This window comes from Chiloscyllium punctatum, chromosome 5 (genome assembly GCF_047496795.1).
Source record: "Chiloscyllium punctatum isolate Juve2018m chromosome 5, sChiPun1.3, whole genome shotgun sequence".
Classification (NCBI taxonomy): Eukaryota; Metazoa; Chordata; class Chondrichthyes; order Orectolobiformes; family Hemiscylliidae; genus Chiloscyllium; species Chiloscyllium punctatum.
The window spans coordinates 64,763,592-64,783,113 of NC_092743.1; the positions used below are offsets into that span (position 1 = coordinate 64,763,592).

The following is a 19,522-nucleotide window of genomic DNA, read 5'->3' on the forward strand; positions in this document are numbered from 1 at the left end:
ACCTCAGTAAAACTCAAATCACTGGGGGCCAGGAAAGGTACTTTCCATTGGTTGGCATCATCTTTGACACATATTCTCTTATGCCAGAATCTAAGGTCCAAATATCTTCAGAAGCTAACTCATTTACCTTAATCCCATTATCACATCAGAAGCAAAGCTGTTTGCTGATTATTGAAAAATGCTTTGGAAGTTCACAAATAATTCAACATTTTGTAATGTAATATGACCGTGGCAACATCCAAACTTTGGCTGATAATTTACGAACACTACACAAGTATTAGGCAATGGCCATGGTCAACAGGAGGGAATGTGTCCACAGTGTTTAATGGTACTACATCTCAAATTTCTCACTATAATTATTCTGGAGAAGTGGCCATCATTGACTAGAAACTCAACTGGACCTTCCATATAAATACCCTGGACACAAGACTGGGTTTACTACAGAGTAGCTCAACTCCTGAATTCCTAAAACCTCTGCAGGCAGAAATGAAAAATCTTGCCAGTTGCACAGCAATGAAAACACTCAAGAATATCATCATAAACCAGATCAAGACTACTTTAGCCTGTTTTATGGACAGCCTCTTCAAAGCCTTAAGCACTCATCCCTCCATTTTTGGTCCATTGTAGCTACACTGTCTATTATTTGCAGGATGCACTGCCACAAAGCTTCTTTGACAGCACCTCTCAAGCCTCTGACTTCTATCACCAAGAAAGACAAAGGCAGAAAGTGCATGGGAACACTATCAGCTCTAACATCCCCACAAGCTCACACATCATTCTGACATGGAATTATATGGCCACCACTTCATCTTCCCTGAATCACTTCCCTCGAACACCTATCTAAAAGGACCAAAGCATGGACTGTGTAGGGGATGTACACAGCCACCTTCTCAAGGGTAACTAAGAATTGCCTATAAATACTGAGCTCTTGGGTGACATTGATATACCAAGAATGAATCATCAAGAGAAAAATAAATCTAAAATTGTGGTCTCAAAATATCTCAATCTTCAATGCATGTGTGAGAGAAAAATAATGCTGCTGGCCAGTATCCAAGTTGTTTATGATTACAGAACCATAGAGAAGCAATCAAGAGTAAAATTATTTAATGATAGACAATTTCAATGGGTTGAGAATGGGCCTATTCTGGAAACTAGAATGAAAGTTTAGCAAGTAGAATTGCAGCTGAATAACAAGTTCTCATTGAAGGGAAGATACTTTGGTTACAATTGAGGTATATTCTTATGAGGCAGAACACTAGGGCAAAAAAAGTCAGAATCCTCTGGATAGGTGTACATGGCAAATGTCAGGTTGGCAATGCAAGTGAAAACCAGGCTGAATACAGAGAGGTCAGAGGTAAAATGAGAAAAATAAAAGAAGCAAAGAAATAGTCTGAGAAGACATTGGCAACTAACACAAAAAAGAATCCAAAAGTCTTCTTTCATCATATAATTAGTAAAAAGGTGACCAAAAAGGAGGAAGAGGATCCACATATTATACTAAACCAGTGCATCACATCTATCTGAAAAAGGATGATGATGATTCTGGAGCCATCATAAATGATGAAGTAATTGAGGTATTGGATGAACCAAAGATGAGATCGTAAAAGGTTGGCTGTATAGAACGTTAGTCATCAGAACCAGATGGAATGAATTAGAACATTCTAAAAAAAAAGAGCAAAGGGTGGAGATACCAATCGTTCTCAGATACATCAGTGGTGTCAGTCCTCTGGAAAATTGCAATGGTACCCCCTAGTTTAAAAACGGTTGTATGGATAAGCCCCGCAACTAAATTAAAAGTAAAACCTTCAGAGCTATGTAAAAATTAAAGTATAGCTTACTGCAGGCAGAGGCAGGAGAATTTATAATGGGGAATAAGGAAATTTCAAAACCTATACAAATGCTTTGTATCTGTTTTCATGGAGAAATGTACAAAAAACATCTGAGAAACATTAGAGGACCAAGAGATGAGTGAGAATAAGGAACTGAGAAAAAAAGTTGTAAAATTGTAGTATTGGAGAAAGTTGATAAATCTCCTGGACTTAATTACCTATATCCCAGAGTATAGAAAAAGATGGCTGAAAAGATAGTGGATGCATCGGTAATTATCATACAGTGGGACCAGTGGCACAGCAATGTCACAAACCACTGCATGGTCTGAGTGCAGGGAAAGCAGCTGACCAGTAAGTAGCCATTGTGAATATTTCCAGCAAAGTTAAAGTAATGTTTACAGTTTGTGTTAAGGTTTACACTGTTTTTCTTCTCTCTTTTCTTGAAAAGAACTGCTTAAGTATCAGATTGATATGATTTTTTTTCATTTTAGTTTATAAAAATCAAGTATTATTATAGTGAAGTATAAAGAGCAGGGTATCTTAAGTAATTAATTTCTAGGTTAAGTCAAACATAGATCCCTCAAAGATGACACCCAAGTTAATAGGGTTGTTAAGAAAGCATATGGTGTGTTGGCTCTCATTAGCAGGGGACTTGAGTTTAAGAGCCACAAGGTTATGCTACAGCTCTATAAAGCCCTGGTTAGACAACTCTTGGAATAATGTGTTTAGTTCTGGTTGCCTCATTATAGGAAGGATGTGGAAGCTTTAGAAAGGGTGCAGAGGAGATTTATCAGCATGCTGCCTGGACTGGAGGACATGTCTTATGATGAAAGGTTGAGGGAGCTAGGGCTTTTCTCACTGGAGCGAAGAAGGATAAGAGATAACTTGATAGAGGTGAACAAGATGATGAAAGGCAGAGCGGATAGCTAGAGATCTTTTCCCAGGACGGAAATGCCTATCACAAGGGGGCATAATTTCAAGGTGATTAGAGGATGGTTTAGGGGAGATGTCAGAGGTAGGTTCCTTACACAGAAAGTGGTAGGTGCATGGAATGCACTGCTAGCAGTCGTAGTAGAGTCAGATATATTAGGGATATTTAAGTGACTCTTGGATAGGCACATGGTTAATAGTAAATTGTAAGGTATGTAGGTTGGTTTGATCTTAGATTTGGATAAAGGATCCACGCAACATCAAGGGCCAAGGGGCCTGTAATGTTCTACGTTATATGATAGTGAAATATGGAAGCTGCTGGACTCTAATGTGGTCCAAAGCCAGTATGTATATTGTAAGTGCTCACAGCTCAAGGAATTTTGGAGTTGAAGTTGAGTAAGATGAGCAAGCTGACCATAGCACATTGGTAGAGGGAGATGTTCAAGTGAGGTAGGAAATAGAAATATAATTATAGTAGAGGACAACTTATACCTGATGAAGGAGCAGCACTCCGAAAGTTAGTGCTTCCAAATAAACCTGTTGAACTATAATTTGATGTGTGATTTTTAAACTTTGTCCACCCTAGTCCAACAACACCTCCACATCATGTTCTGCTTAGGAACTTTATAACCTCAAGGTCTCAATATTAAATTCCATAACTTCAGAAACTGACCACATAATGCCTATTCTCCATATTCTTATATTATTACACAACAGCCTTAACTTGTTTGTGACTTTTTTTACTTTGCTATTGGTAGGGAGGACCCATTCTCTCTGCTTTACACTTTAATTTGCACACACTATATGTCTCCCTTTCTCTTTCTCACCATTAAAACCACTCTGTCTTTTGCACTAAGCCTCTGCTTCTGTTGAAAGTTTAAAAAAAATCATTTCCAAACACATTTCAGTTTTGAAAAAGAAATGCACCAGTCTTGAACCATTAATTTTGTTCCTCTTTAAGCAGACATTGGCAGGCCTGTTTCTCTAGCATTCTCTGTGTTTGTTTGGTTGTACGCCAGTGAGTCTAAGTTCAAAGGTGAGGAAACTATTGGTAGGCATTCTGAAGGACAGAATAATCTCCACTTGGAAAGACAAGGATTGATTGGGGACAGTCAGCATGGCTTTGTCAAAAGTAGATCATGTCTGACAGGTTTGATTGAGCTTTTCAAGGAGATGACTAAATGCGTGGATGGAGGTAGTGCAGCAGATGTAGTGCACACGGATTTCAGTAAGGCTTTTGAGAAGAACTCACATAGGAGAATGGCCACAAAGCTAAGAACTGTGAGATATGGAGCAATTTGGCAAATTGGATCCAAAATTGCCTTAGTAGCAGGATACAGGGTGTGATAGTGATGGCATAAATAATTTGTTTCAAAAATGCATAAATTGTTAAGGTAGCAGGGCAGGAGGAGAAAATGTATAAAAAGGCACATGGGGTCCCTGGGTTTTAATAATTATAGGTACAGAATAGAAAAGCAAATGGGCATATAAAAGATTTATGAGAATAGTTTCATTTACGAGAATGGAGGAGGAATAACAACAGAGATGAAAACATGGAGAAGCTGGGCGTGTTCTGTTTAGAAAACAAAGGGTGGAGATTTGACAGACATGTCCAAAATCATTCAGGCTCCAGATAAAGAAAACAAAATATTTTTGGAAGTCTTTTTCAAAGTTCTGAAGAAGTCATGTTGGCTGCAAAACATTAATTGAGAATTTCTTTCTCCACAGATTCTGTGAGACCTGCTGAGACTTTTCAAAACTCTGTTTTCATTTCAGATTTCAAGCACAGTATATTTATTTTATTTATATGAGAACATTTTTTAGAATCTGTGGTTAGAATCTGAAATGCACCATGCCACAGTGTCAACAATTTTTCTCACAAGGGAACTAATAAGGACCTAAGAGAAAACAAAAGGGAGAAAAGATTTTACAAAAAAAAGAGCACAGGTATGGGATTATGTAAACTGTTTTTGCAAAGAGCTATCCTGAATGACCATAGACAGTCACCATGTGTGCTATAATCACTTTACTTTGAATCCACCAAAACATTGAGTTTCATTATTTTATTTTATTCTGGGCATGATAAGGATCTAACTATACTTTACATTGTTGGTGAGAATGAGGATGGTGTTATATTCCTTCATGGAACGTGGGCTTCAATGGCAAAATCAGAATTTACTGCCCATTCCATTGAGTAAGTGATGATGAGTAATGTTCTCGAATTCTGCAGTCCCTGTGGTGAAAGCCATGGAGGACAGTGTAGAACTTCAATAGGTCATTGACAAGTCGGTGGAGCAGGTGGCAGATGAACTTTAGTGCAGAGAATTGCGAGATTATACACTTTACTGACAAGAATATGTAAAGACATTATAAAACGTTGATCACCATTCTAAAGGATTTGCAAGAGCGACAAGACCTGGATGTATATGCACATAAGTCAATAAAGATGGCAAGACGGGGGGGATCCAAAATGGCGGCAATCGAGTAAGATGGCTTTGCAGAGCTTCACACTGTATCGCAGGTGGGATGAAGCCCTAACCCACCCTATCCAGGTCATTGCAGTATTCTAGGACTCTGAAAATGTCACAGAGCCCTAGAAAGTTCTAAGAAGTCACTTACCTGCATTCTCGCTGTCCAGGAATGCCTAAGAAGGGAGCAGGCTCACCCGAGGCTGGGGCAACAGCTCAACCTACAGGATCCTCGGACTCTATTTCTTACCAGGCCCTGGTGTTGGAGCTTGTGAAATCTCGCGAGATGCTGGGTAAGCAAATTGAAGAGAAGCTGGCCTCAATTTCTATTATGCTGCAGAAGCATGATCTACAACTGGCAGACCTCAGAAAAAGGGCGGACAAGGTCAAATGCAGGGTCACGGTGGTAGAAGCTCAGACTGATTCCTCTAAGTATAGAATCCAGGCCCTGGAGACATAGGTCCGTAATTTGCTTGTACAGGTCGATGATCTCGAGAACAGGGGCAGGAGGGAAAATATTCAGATCGTTGGTCTGCTGGAGAAGGAAGGTGAGCGACCGATGGAATTTATTGAGGACTGGCTGCTGAAAATCTTTAACTTGGAGGCTGGAATAGGAAGTCTGAAGATTGAGAGGGCTCACCGGGTCATGACATAGAGGCTAGGTCTGGACCAACGCCCTTGCTCTATCCTGGTGCAGTTCCATAATTATAGAAACAAGCAGAGAATTGTGGAAGCTTCCAGAGTCCAAAGAAAGGATCTGAAGGCCTTAGTTTATGAGGGCTCAAGGGTCATGTTTTTCTAGGACTTCTCAGTGGCAGTAATTCGGAAAAGGAAATCCTACGATGGCATTAAGAAAAGACTGAGGGAGCCCGGCAGTGCTTCAGATTACCTTTAATGGATCTGAACACTTTGACTCATCAGTGAAGACAAGATACTTTGCAGACAAGTTAACATAGTCCAAACAATTCAATATGTACAGATAACAGCATTGTTTGGATATGTCTTTACCTGTTTTTTAAAAAAAGGAAGTTGTGTTGGAGCTTTCTTTTCCTTACTTATTGGCAATAATCTGGGTTAAATTATGCTCAGGGACAGATGGGGTATTTACTTTTAACTTCTAAGTTAAGTTGTAACAGGGGATGGGTACTTACGTACTATTTACTTTAACTTCTTTGTTCACATTGCTATTCTGTTTTGTATTTCCCTTTTATGTTCGCTTGTGTTTGTGGTGTGACTCTAGCTAGGAGGAGAGAAAATGTTTGGGATGGCTAGATGCCTGGTAAAAACAGATGCCTACTAATGGGTAGTATACATCCAGTTCAGGTATTTAAATGCCCTGGTTGCTGTGTTGGCAGCGAGGTGGTAAATTGGGTTTTGGGGTGTGTAGCTGCCCCCTTTGGGCATGGGGGGGTGAATTCCCATGTCCAGTGCCATTGGCGCTTTATATGTGGTTTTGTTTTTTGGTTTTTGTCGTATATAGCCTTTGATAGTTGTGTAGGTTTGTTAACTATAGTGGTTTTAGTTTGTGTAGTTTTTATGTTCTGTGGATTAAGGCCCAGTGATTTTTAATTCGAGTTCTTTCTCTTTGGAGTCTAAATGCTACTGCAGAAGCTTATGGCTAATGACTCTGTTAAATGGTGTACCTGGAATATCAAGGGGAGTCACTCACCAAGTAAGAGGAAAAAGGTACTCTTGAGTCTTAGAAAGGAAAATGGGGATATTGCTTTATTGCAGGAGATGCATTTGGATGATAGGGAAAGTTTGAAATTGCAGCAGAAATGAGGTAACTGGTGAAGTCCAGATTGATGCCCTGTGGTTGCAGGATCCCGAGGTGAAAGATGAGGCATTCTTCCTCCAAGCATTGGGTGGTGAGGGAGTGGTGATAGAGGAGGTCCAGTACTTGCATGTCCTCGGCAGAGTGGGAGGGGCAGTTGAAGTGTTCGGCCACAGGATGGTAGGGTTGATTGGTGCGGTGTCCTGGAGATGTTCTCTAAAGCGTTCTATGAGAAGGCTTCCAGTCTCCCCAATGTAGAGGAAACCGCATCGGGAGCAACGGATACAATAAATGACGTGCGGAAGCACAGGTGAAACTTGATGGGGTCTATTTGTAGGTGGAGGATGTGGAGGCTCCTTTGGGGCCTTGGATGGAGATGGGGGGGGGGGGGGGGGGGAGGTGTGGGCACAGGGTTTGCAATTCCTGCAGTGGCAGGGGAAGGTACGAGGAGGGGTGAGTGTCTTGTCAGGGGTATGGACCTGACCAGGTAGTCGCGGAGGGAACAATCTTTGCGGAAAGCGGACGGGGTGGGGAGTGAAATACATTCCTGGTGGTGGGGTCCATTTGTAGGTGGTGGAAATGTCAGCGGATAATGCAATTTATGTGGAGGTTTGTGAGGTGGAAGGTGAGGACTGGGGGGTGTTCTGTCCTTGTTGCAGTTGGAGGGGTGGGGTTCGAGGGCGGAGTTGCGGGCGTGGATGAGATGTGTTGGTGAGCACCTTCAATCATGTGGGAGGGGAAATTTCAGTCTTTAAAGAAGGAGGCCATCTGGTATGTTCTGTGGTGGAGCTGGTCCTCCTGGGAGCAGATGCGGCAGAGGCGGAAGAGTTTGGAATATGGGATAACATTTTGCAGGAGGTAGGGTGGGAGGAGGTGTAATCCTGGTAGCTGTGGGAGTTGGTGGATTTGTAAAAAAAGTGTCAGTGTAGAATCGGTCTGCATGGATGGAGATGGAGAGGTCTAGGAAGGTGTCAGAGATGGTCTACATGAATTCGAGGTCGGGGTGGAATGTGTTTGTGAAATTAATGAATTGTTCAACCTCCTAGTGGGAGCACAAGGTGGCGCCGATTCAGTCATCAATGTAACGGAGGAAGAAGTGGGGAGTGGTGCCGATGTAACTCCGGAAGATAGACTGCTCTACGCAACCGACAAAGAGACAGGCATAGCTGGGGCCCATGCGGGTGCCCATGGCTAACCCTTTCATCTGGAGGAAGTGGGAGGATTGGAAGGAGAAATGTGGGATTCACCAGTTTCCTCATTCCCACCCCCCACCTTACCCCAGTTCCAACCTACCAACTCAGCCCCATCCTCGTGAGCTGTCCCACCTGTCAATCTTCCTTCCTACCTATCCACACCACCCTCCTCTCTGACCTATCACCTTTACCCCTACCTCCAACCACCTGTTGCACTCTCAGCTACCTTCTCCTCAGCCCCACCCCCTTCCCATTTATCCCTCCATCCCAGAGGCTCCCAGCCTCATTCCTGATGAAGGGCTCTGGCCCAAAATGTCGATTCTCCTGCTCCTCAGATACTGCCTGACCTGCTGTGCTTTTCCAGCAACACACTCTCAACTCTGATCTCCAGCATCTGCAGACCTCACTTTCTCCTAGAGAAAAAATGTTCCCAGTCATAAAAGTTCAATAATGAGGACCACAGGTTGAATATGCTTTACAAAGGAAGTAAATGCAAGATGAGGAAGACCTTTTCACACAGTAAATGGTTCAGGTTTAGGATGCACTGCTTGGAACTGTGATGGAGGCAGGTTCAACAAAGAGGGCATTAGGTGATTATCCAAAGAGAAACTATGTGCATGATTACTGAAGAAAGGCAAGAAAACATTAGGGCATGATAGTGATTTAGGACCAGAGCAGAAATAATGGGTTTTGTGACCTCTGTCAGCACTGCAACAATTCTATAATTTGGTGAAGCGCTTCCACAATGTTGTTAGCTAGGCAGTTCCTGGATTCTGACCAAACTGCAATGGAAGAACATTGATATATTGCCAAGTCAGGATGGTATGCAATTTAAAGGAGAAATTGGATGTTGTGTTGTTCAAATTGTTTGCCATCATTGTTCTTCTAAGTGATAGCAAAGATTGCAAGTTCTATCCAATCAAGGAATCACATTTAACGCTAGTGATAATGCTCTGGTCATTGCAGGTATAAGCTGGTTGAAAATGGTCAGTAAGCTGCAGACTGTAAATACCCAAAGTGACATGCTATTTGATGTGATTTTTTAAAATTTCTGATCAGGCCAACATCTATTATCTACCCTTTTGAGAAGGTAGTGCACTGTCTTCTTCAACTACTATGGTCCTTGGCGTTTGGTATACCCACAGTACTATTGTGGAGCAAGTCTAAGGATTTTGTTTCAGTGAGTGTGATGGAACAGGGATAAAATTCTAAATCAGGATAGAGTGACGCTTGGACAGCAACTTGCAAGTGGCGGTGATCACATGTGACTACTTCCCTTATCCTTCTTAATTGTAGAGGTTAAGGATTTAGAAAGTGCTGCAGTGCATCTTGTAGATAGAACACACTGCCATTACTGTGAATCAATGGTGAAGGGACTGATAGTGGAATGTGGTGCATTGGTTGCCAGACTGTTATGGGCTGGAGTTCAGTTCTGGAGGAGAGTCACACTGGACTCAAAGCATTAACTCTGTTTCTCTTTCCACAGATAATGTCAGACCAACTAAGTTTCTCCAGCATTTTATGTGCTTGTTTTAGATTTCTAACACAGACAGTATTTTGCCTTTATTCGAGGGACTTAATTAAATGTTACTTGATGTCAAGAACAGATAGTCACTTTTATGTGTAGAGTTTAGTTCTTTGCTCCATGTTTGGACTAAGGCTGTTGTGACGGAACTGCACCTTTAACAAGATTATGCAGTCCTTGGCTTTTTTTTTTGCGGAGAGGTTGTAAACAACACAGACTCTGAAAGGTCTGGGGGGGGGGGGGGGGGTTCAAGGGTTTTAGGGCCAATTTGATAACAGCTAACAAATACTGCCTCAGGCAGAAGGTTTTTGGGTTTTAAAAAATCTTGTACATTGAAAGGGGTGTGACCAGTTCTCCCAGCTCAGCTTTTCTCTTTTTTTAAGCGATAATGTGAAAAAGGCTGCTGGACCCAAAGAAGCAGGTCCAGGTTGGTCTGACATTATCTGTGGAAAGAGAAACAGAGTTAATGCTTTGAGTCCAGTGTGACTCTCCTCCAGAACTGAACTCCAGCCCATAGCAGTCTGGCAACCAATGCACCACATTCCACTATCAGTCCCTTCACCATTGATTCACAGTAATGGCAGTGTGTTCTATCTACAAGATGCACTGCAGCAACTTCTCTCCTGTAAGAACCTATGCTTGATTTTACCTTTTGTGCCAAGGGGTGTTTATGGTGATTGTTACAAGTATTCAGAACAGCACCACTAAGTTGGGATAGTCTGTTGGGTTTTCAGATAGGATAAATTATTCGGTATTCTGTTTTCTGTTGTTTGTGTTTCATTCAGTAATCTTGTAAATAAATTCTGTTTTATTTAAAATGAAGTGGTTTGATCAGCTGATTCTCTCCTGGAATATCCACTTTACACCTGGTTAAAACAACTAGTAAAGTTAGGGTCTGGGCTACCTTCTTGAAATGTTTTGAGGAGTCTGGCCTAGTCCATAACACTGTTAAGAGGGAATTAGATGGTTCTTTGAAACTGAACAATGCGCAGGGATACAATTGGGGAAGCAGGGGAATGGTACTAGGCAAGATGCTGATTTAGAAAACCAGAGAAGACATGATGGGCAAAAAGGATTCCTTCTGCACCATAACAATTCTGTGATTCTAGGACCTACCCTGCCCTGCATAAAATGCCCCGAGAAGTAAGATCCATCACTTTGTGCCAGAGTAGCCAAATGAGGAACAGTCACCCTGTCATTGCTACAATACATGGGATGTGTTGAAAAGATTTAAAGCTGATGGTGGATTTCTACAGGGTCTCAGTTATGGACTTAAGCAGCATGACACCAGTACTATGAAATCTGATAGCTGAACACATCTCGGAGAAAATTCTTCAAATGTAGAGCAGTGAACATACCTGATAAGTGAGGACTGTCTATCTAAATGCCTCTAATATCCCTTCAGTCCCTCTCAACTTCCTCTTCATTCTTTTCCTTTTGTAGTAGCGAAGATTGGGTTATTCAAGGCTGAGCTAAATATATTTTCAATCTACAAAGGGCATCAAGTGTCATGGGGAATAGGCAGGAAACTGGAGTTAAGGCTGCAAAGCAAATCAGCCATGATTTTATTGAATGATGGAGCAGTCTCAAAGGGTCAAATAGCCAGTTGGGTTACTATTTCTTAGGCTCTTACGTTACAATTCTTTCACATCAAATGTTTCCCATTTCTTCGTAGATACAGGCATAGACTAACTTATATGAGGAACAGATAGTGGGGAAAAGCGTTCCACAATCATCGGCAAACAGTTCCTTCTATATATGTTACTAAACACAACCCAGCAATTTTTGAATGATCTCTCATCATTCATTCTGCTGCCTGCAATCAATGGAAAACCACGGCATTAATAGGAACTTCTAAAGATGCAAATTTGCATAGACCCACAGTATGTAATGAAATACATGCATCATATTCTGAATTAAATATTCATGTATTATGGTGACTTTGCATTCACCAAAAGTAATTAAATGAGGGAACTATTAAGAAAAGAAATGAACAATTAGGCATTGGGACCTGTGCTCATACTTTGATTCATTATCCTAATCAAGCACAACTCGAGTGAATCTATTTACATTACCAATCTAGAATCTATTTACATTACCAATATTGTGCAACTTATTCATTGCTTTGAATTGATTTTTATATTTAGTTATTTGCTTGGTCATCAACAGGAAACTATTTTTGAAGAAAGTGGTAATGAGTATATCCAAGCTATTAATTCCTTAATGCATGTTATCTTTCATCAATTACACAAAAGCTTTGCTGTAGAAATTCACCTTGGACAGTTGTGTAATGGATATCAGGTCAACTTTATTATGTAGAGTGCATAAGATTTTGTTCAACTGCAGTCAATGAAACTAAATCTCAGGTTCTGCAAGCAAGAAACAGTTGATCCAATTCAAATGTTTAGTTCCAATTTCTGAGACTTTCTAGCCCTTTGCCAATTATAGATGAATCTTTCTTTTTTTTTTGGTTGAGTTGGAGTCGGGTTGAGTTTTATTAGATGGAATTCCACTGCAAGACCTCATGGGCTTTCTCCTCATGTTTTACCAAACTCGCCTTATTAACTAACTACTCAGCTCCTATGACATTCATCATATCCTATTCTAAACCCATATTACTGCATGATTCTATGACAGGGCAACCTGTTCCTGGCAGACTGGTCTGATATTATCATGCAGATCAGTGTGGTCTCCATGGTGCAGAGATGAAGCAGCAGTGCCATAAGAAGTCAGTGAAAGTCTCTGCTGTGCCAGGGTAAGTGTCATATTCTTCTTTCTATAACCTCATACTCGCTCTCTGTTATTGCACCATTTCCCAGCAGGGCGCATGCTCTGCCATTCTCACTATTGCTTACAACATCTTTCTTCATCCACTCAACACCCCTCCAACCTCCCACACCATTAATCTTGTATGTTTTATGCTCTGCCCACTCACTCGCTCTAAACACCTCACCGTGTTTTGTCACCCTCACCAGCAATAACATCTGTGTCACCCACTTTCACCTCACTCAATTTCTTCCTTTTTCTGATTAGAAAAGTCAGCCCATAAGAGGGTAGCAAGAGCTCATAGCAGTGGAGAGATGCTGGACATTAAGTTTCTCATCCTTTATGAGGAGAGAATTCTGGCCCTTGCAGAAGGGGACTGGAATGATACACATATGGCCCATTAAGCAATAAGTACCTCTCCAATTCGGTTCAATTCTGATATTAATCCTACTGTCAATGCCATTCATTGCACACCACTTCTAATGCAATGTATTCTTTCATTGTGTCTTGCAGGTACCACCAAGCAAGCCCACCCCATGTCCATGGAGAAAAAGCCAGCTCCTCTAGAAGCCAACTTCTTGACTTCTGAAGATGAGTACACTGCGGCTTCTGAGGGAGCATCAGCAAGGTGCATCTTGCAGCCCCTGCTTGCTAGAGGTACTGACAGTTTAATGGAAATGTTAGGCTCACAGAGTGTGGGGCCACAATGTGGTGAGCACCTCACTGCAGCAGCTCTGGAGCTGGCCAAGTGAAAAGCATCCCAGGCACTGTCATTTGGAGGACTACTGGAGCCCCAAGCAGGAGCTGGCCCTATGTTGTCAACTTTGTCTGTATGTACTAGGAGGAAAAGGGGCTGCAGACAGGTATGTTGAATGTAATGACCCTTCTAGCCCAGAGGCTTCACCGGTACAGTGAGTTATTTGATTGTCTGGTTGCTTCCATGGACAGATTGGCAGCTGCCAAGGACAACCAGGTCCTGAACCATTGGGAGTCTGGTGGAAAGGTGTACCACCTGTACCCCTGTACCCTAGTCACTGGTCCTCAGGACCAAAGGCATGTTTACAGAGGAATGGGGAAACTGGCACTCATTCTTCCTCAGAGGAGACAGGACAGTGCCAGGAAACATCCAGATAGAGGAGAAATCACATGTGGGCCCTTCAGACATCTCTACTCAGAGCACCCCAAAAATGGCTGTGCAGGAGAGAAAAAGAGAAAGAAACTGACACTGCCTTTGCTGTTTGAATTCATTAATCGCTGGACATCGGAGTGCGTTTAGGAAAATTAACAAACAGTGAAATTCACAACTGATCTTGGAGGAACTGTTGGGCGAAGTTCACAGCACAGAATCAGATAAGTATTTTGTCTTAAATGTGGCCTACAGAAAGTCTGCAGTAGTGAGTAGAGTGGGTTCTTTCTTGATTATATGTTTTTGGAGATATGTCTCTTAATGAAACTTAAAATATAAGCCATAACTATTAATTTAGCCTGGGGCAGTGTTTGTAGAGGAATAAGACGATGTTATTTTCTGGGTCTGTAGATTGTGAAGGAGCAAAATGGCCTTCAGAAGAGTGATATGTGCTTCTTGTCAGATGTGAGAGTTTAAGGGTTACTGCGGATTATATCTGCCATAAATGCTGTTGGTTGCGAATCTTATTGGATCAAGTGGATCGGATGGAGAGACAGTTATAAGCAATGAGGAATTTGCAACAGCAACAGTTTAAGAAGGGTGGTAAGGACAAGCCAGGGAACTATACACCAGTGAGCCTGACATCAGTGGTGGGCAAGTTGTTGGAGGGAATCCTAAGGGACAGGATGTACATGCATTTGGAAAGGCAAGGACTGATTCGGGATAGTCAACATGGCTTTGTGTGTGGGAAATCATGTCTCACAAACTTGATTGAGTTTTTTGACCAAGTAACAAAGACGATTGATGAGGACAGAGCAGTAGATGTGATCTATATGGACTTCAGTAAAGTGCTCAACAAGGTTCCCCATGGGAGACTGATGAACAAGGTTAGACCTCACGGAATACAGGGAGAACTAGCCAGCTGGATACAGAACTGGCTCAAAAGGTAGAAGACAGAGTGGTGGTGGATTGTTTTTCAGACTGGACCAGTGGAGTGCCACAAGGTTCGGTACTGGGTCCTCTACTTTTTGTCATTTATATAAATGATTTGGATGCGAGCATAAGAGGTATAGTTAGTAAGTTTGCAGATGATGCCAAAATTGGAGGTGTAGTGGACAGCAAAGAGGGTTACCTCAGATTACAACAGGATCTTGACCAGATGGGCCAATGGGCTGAGAAGTGGCAGATGAAGTTTAATTCAGATAAGTGCAAGGTGCTGCATTTTGGGAGAGCAAATCTTAGCAGGACTTACACACTTAATGGTAAGGTCCTAGGGAGTGTTGCTGAACAAAGAGACCTTGGAGTGCAGGTTCATAGGTCCTGGAAAGTGGAGTCGCAGGTAGATAAGATAGTGAAGAAGGCATTTGGTACGCTTTCTTTTATTGGCCGGAGTATTGAGTACAGGTGTTGGGAGGTCATGTTGCGGCTGTACAGGATGTTGGTTAGGCCACTGTTGGAATATTGTGTGCCATTCTGGTCTCCTTCCTATCGGAAAGATGTTGTGAAACTTGAAAGGGTTCAGAAAAGATTGACAAGGATGTTACCAGGGATGGAGGATTTGAGCTATAGGGAGAGGCTGAACAGGCTGGGGCTGTTTTCCCTGGAGCGTCGGAGGCTGAGGGGTGACCTTATAGAGGTTTACAAAATTATGAGGGGCATGGATAGGGTAAATAGAAAAAGTCTTTTCCCTGGGGTCAGGGAGTCCAGAACTAGAGGGCATAGGTTTCGGGTGAGAGGGGAAAGATATAAAAGAGACCTAAGGGGCAACCTTTTCACACAGAGGGTGGTACGGATATGGAATGAGCTGCCAGAGGAAGTGATGGAGGCTGGTACAATTGCAACATTTAAGAGGCATTTGGATGGGTATATGAATAGGAAGGGTTTGGAGGGATATGGGCCGGGTGCTGGCAGGTGGGACTAGATTGGGTTGGGATGTCTGGTCGCCATGGACGGGTTGGACCGAAGGGTCTGTTCCCATGCTGTATGACTCTATGGATGACAGTGGACTGACAATGGCAACCATTCAAGGAACGCATGGACGAACTGCAACAACTGTTCATTCCTGTCTGCCACAAATGCAAAATGGGTAAGAGAGTCAATCCATGGCTTACAAAGGAAATTAGAGATAGTGTTCAAGCCAAGGAAGAAGCATACAGGTTGGCCCAAAAAAAAAGGTCTGAGGATAGGGAGCAGTTTAAAATTCAGCAAAGAAGCACCAAAGTATTGATTAAGAATGGAAAAATGCAGTATGAAAGTAAGCTTGTAGGGACATAAAGACTGACACTAAGAATTTCTACAGGTACATGAAGAGAAAGAGATTGATGAAAACAAATGTAGGTCCCCTACAGACAGAGGTGGGGACAAAGAAATGACTGAGCAACCTAATACATACTTTAGCTTCTGTCTTCACAAAAGTGGACACGAATCAGATACCAGAAATGTTGGAGAATGTGAGATTTAGTGAGGGGGAAAGACTGTGGGAGATCAGTACTGGAAGAGAAATGGTTTAAGGAAAATTGAAAGTAGATAAAACTCCAGGGCCTGATAATTTACATCCCAGAGTACTAAAGGAAGTGGCTCTAGAAATAGTGGAGGCATTGGTGGTCATCTTCCAGGATTCTATCAACTCTGGAATAGTCCCTGCAGATTGGAGGGTAGCTAATATCACTCCAATATTCAAAAACAGGGGTAGAGAGAAAAGGGGCAATTACAGATCAGTAAGCCTAACCTTTATAGTGGGTAAATTCTTGAATCCATTATCAAGGACTTTATAGCGGATCATTTAGAAAGCAATATCAGGTTCAGGCAAAGTCAGCATGGATTTATAAAGGGGAAATTATGCCTGAAAAACCTGTTGGAATTCTATGAAGATGTAACTAGTAGAGTTGACAAGGGGGAGCCAGTCGATGTCAAGTGCTTTGTCAAAGTCTAAAATGTTACAAAGTCCCATACAAGAGATTATTGTGCAAGATGAAAGCACTTGGGATTGGGAGACATGTATTGAGATGGATAGAAAACTGGTTGACAGAGAGGAAACAAGGAGTAGGAATTAATGAGTCTTTTTTAAATTGGCAGTGTCATGGACTAGGCTCGACCCTTCAAAACATTTTTAAGCAGCTAGTCCAGACTGTAACTTTGCTAGTTGTTTCTGATAAGTGTACAGTGGAAACCCAGAGTGAATTAGCTGATCCAACTGCCAAGTTTTAAACAAACATAATTTATTTACAAAATTACAGAATGATACACAAAGAACAGAAAATAGAATACCGAAAAACTTATCCTATCCAAAACCTGACAGACTATCCTGACTTAGTGATGTTGTTCCGGAAGTACTTGCAACAGTCCTAATAAACACATCCCTTAGCACAAAGAGTAAAAATGACACATAAGCTTATAGGTTACAAAGTCAGAAGGAGGGAGAGAACCAGCAGCCTTTCTTCACACACGTGCTGCTGAACTGAATACAAATTCTAATCTAAACGAAGGCTAGCTACACAGCTAGCTGGCCACTCACCTCTGATTATACCAGGGTTTTTAAAGACATGAAAGCCTTAGGCCGGATGCATTATCCGTTAGTGGTAAACAAAAAGGCCTCCAATAAGCCTTTCAAGCCCAGGCTAATTGGAGCCTGGCCAATTACCCCCAACTGGGGAATAAATTCAAGGGCATAGTAACCTTGTAAAAGACCAGCACTGTGACAACAGGCAGTAACTAGTGGGGTGCCACAGGGATTGGTGCTGAGACCCCAGCTATTCACAACATGTATTAATGATTTGCATTAGGGAACAAAATGTAACATCTCAAAGTTTGCAGATGATACCAAGTTGTGTGGAGGGTGAATTATGATGAGGATACAGAGATCCTTCAGCATGATCTGGACAGGTTGGTTGAGTGGGCAAATCAATGGCAGATGCAGTATAATTTGGATAAATGTGAGGCTAAAACAAGAAGGCAGATTACTGCCTGTAAATTGGGAGAGTGGGGTGTGTACCAGATACTGAAGTAAGCATGCAGGTGCAGCAGGTGGTAAAGAAGGCAAATGGTATGTTAGCCTTCATTGCAAGAGGTTTTAAGTACAGGAGCAGAGTTGTATTGTTGCAGTTATACAGGGCGTTGGTGAGGCCACACCTAAAAGTTGTGTGCAGTTTTGGTCTCCTTTTCTGAGGAAAGATGCTCTTGCTCTGGAATGTTTCTACGTTTCAATGCATTTTGAGGTGGATCAGCTTGCCCGTGCATGTTTGTCCTGAACAGGCACAAGCATATCCAGGGCCAACAAGTTCCACTGCCAAGCAGGCTTCCTCCACCTCAGTGCACTCCCTGATCCTGCAGCTAAGATGTAATGGAAGGGAGAGGAGAAAAGAAACTTATTGAGGACACGTTAGTTGCGCAAGTAACAAGGCACTATATGTAATTTTGTACTTTTATATAAATGAGACGGCTTTCACCCTACATTTGGTTGTTTGTCTCTCTGTATAGCCCTGAATGTCATTGTTCCAGCATGATGTATAACTTCATTGTCACACAGGATATTTCACAGGACACATGTCTGTGTTGAAAACCTGCTGCATCTGGGACCAAGATAATCTAGACAAATAAAAGGAAAAGGATCCTGCTTTCACTTTTGGCCCCTGTCTAACAACACCCCTATTCTTTCTTGGTCTCTGCATCAAAAGTGTTAGCGGGAATGAGTTGGTCAGTGATGTCTGGGGCAGGGATGTGCAAACTAAACAGGACAGCAATACATTCAGATGGCCAGGGATTAGAGAATCCTCAGATCTGTGTATAATGCTCTTTCCGTTTAAAATTCCTTGCATTGGTTGGTCCTGCAGCCCCTTCCCTCACAGGCTGAGTCACTTATCCTGCCCACTTTGAGTGTGATGACATCCATTTCCTTTCTCATTGTGATGGAATGATGGAATTTGACAGTAAGCAATCCTTGGCCACTGGCTTCCAGCCTCTGCCTCTATGTGCCAGTGAGACCCCAGGCACCTAATTCCTCTTTGTACTGTCTCCTCCCATAAAATCCTTAGACTTTGCACCTCCTCAGTCTGTATACATGAGTCTGAAGCTGCCCACCTTTTCACATGCCAAGTGTAGTCCTAAGTTGTCCCACGCCAAACCCCCCATCCTGCTGGATTCCGTCCAATCCACGATTTATGGTATCACCTCTTTACACACACTTTCATTGAGTTATAGAATCAGAGTCATACAGCATGGAAATAGGTGCTTTGATTGAACTTATTTGCAGCGATCAGATATCCTAACTTTGCCAGTATCTGGGCCATATCCCTCTAAACCCTTCCAATTCATATACCCATCCTGATGCCTTTTAAATGTAGTAATTGTGCCCCGCCTCTACCAACTCCTCTGGCAGCTCATTCCATACATGCATCACCCTCTGCATAAGTAAGTTGCTCCTCAGGTCCCTGTTAAAGCTTTTCCCTCTCAAATCATACCAATGCCCTCTAGTTTTGGATTCCCTGGGAAAAAGACCTTGGCTATTCACCCTCATGATTTTATGATACTATACAAGGTCACACTTCAGCCTCTGACACTTCAGGGAAAAAATCCCTCAATCTATTCAGCCTCTCCCTTCAAACCCTCCAGTTCCAGCAACATCCATGTAAATCTTTTCTGATCCCTTTCAAGTTTAACATCCATCCTACAGCAAGAAGACTAGAACTGAACATAGTATTCTAAAAGTGACCTCACCAAGGTCCTGTAAGGCCACAACATAATGTCCTAACTCCTATACTCAATGCACTGATCAATACCAAGCACCTTTTTCACCACCCTGTCTACCTGCAACTCTACTTTCAAGGAACTAAAACACCTGCATGCCTCCTCGCACCTCCCCCCCCCTCCCTATGCCGCTTTGTTCAGCAACATTCCCCAGGGCTCTACCAGTAAC

At 42.3% G+C, this 19,522-nt stretch overlaps 1 protein-coding gene across 5 annotated transcripts in view; it reads right to left on the reverse strand.

Annotated features, from left to right (window-relative positions):
* Nucleotides 1–19,522, reverse strand: part of LOC140477127 (nucleolar protein 4-like) — a 343,324-nt gene that overhangs the window by 84,609 nt on the left and 239,193 nt on the right. The gene's annotated exons all lie outside the window — the stretch shown is intronic.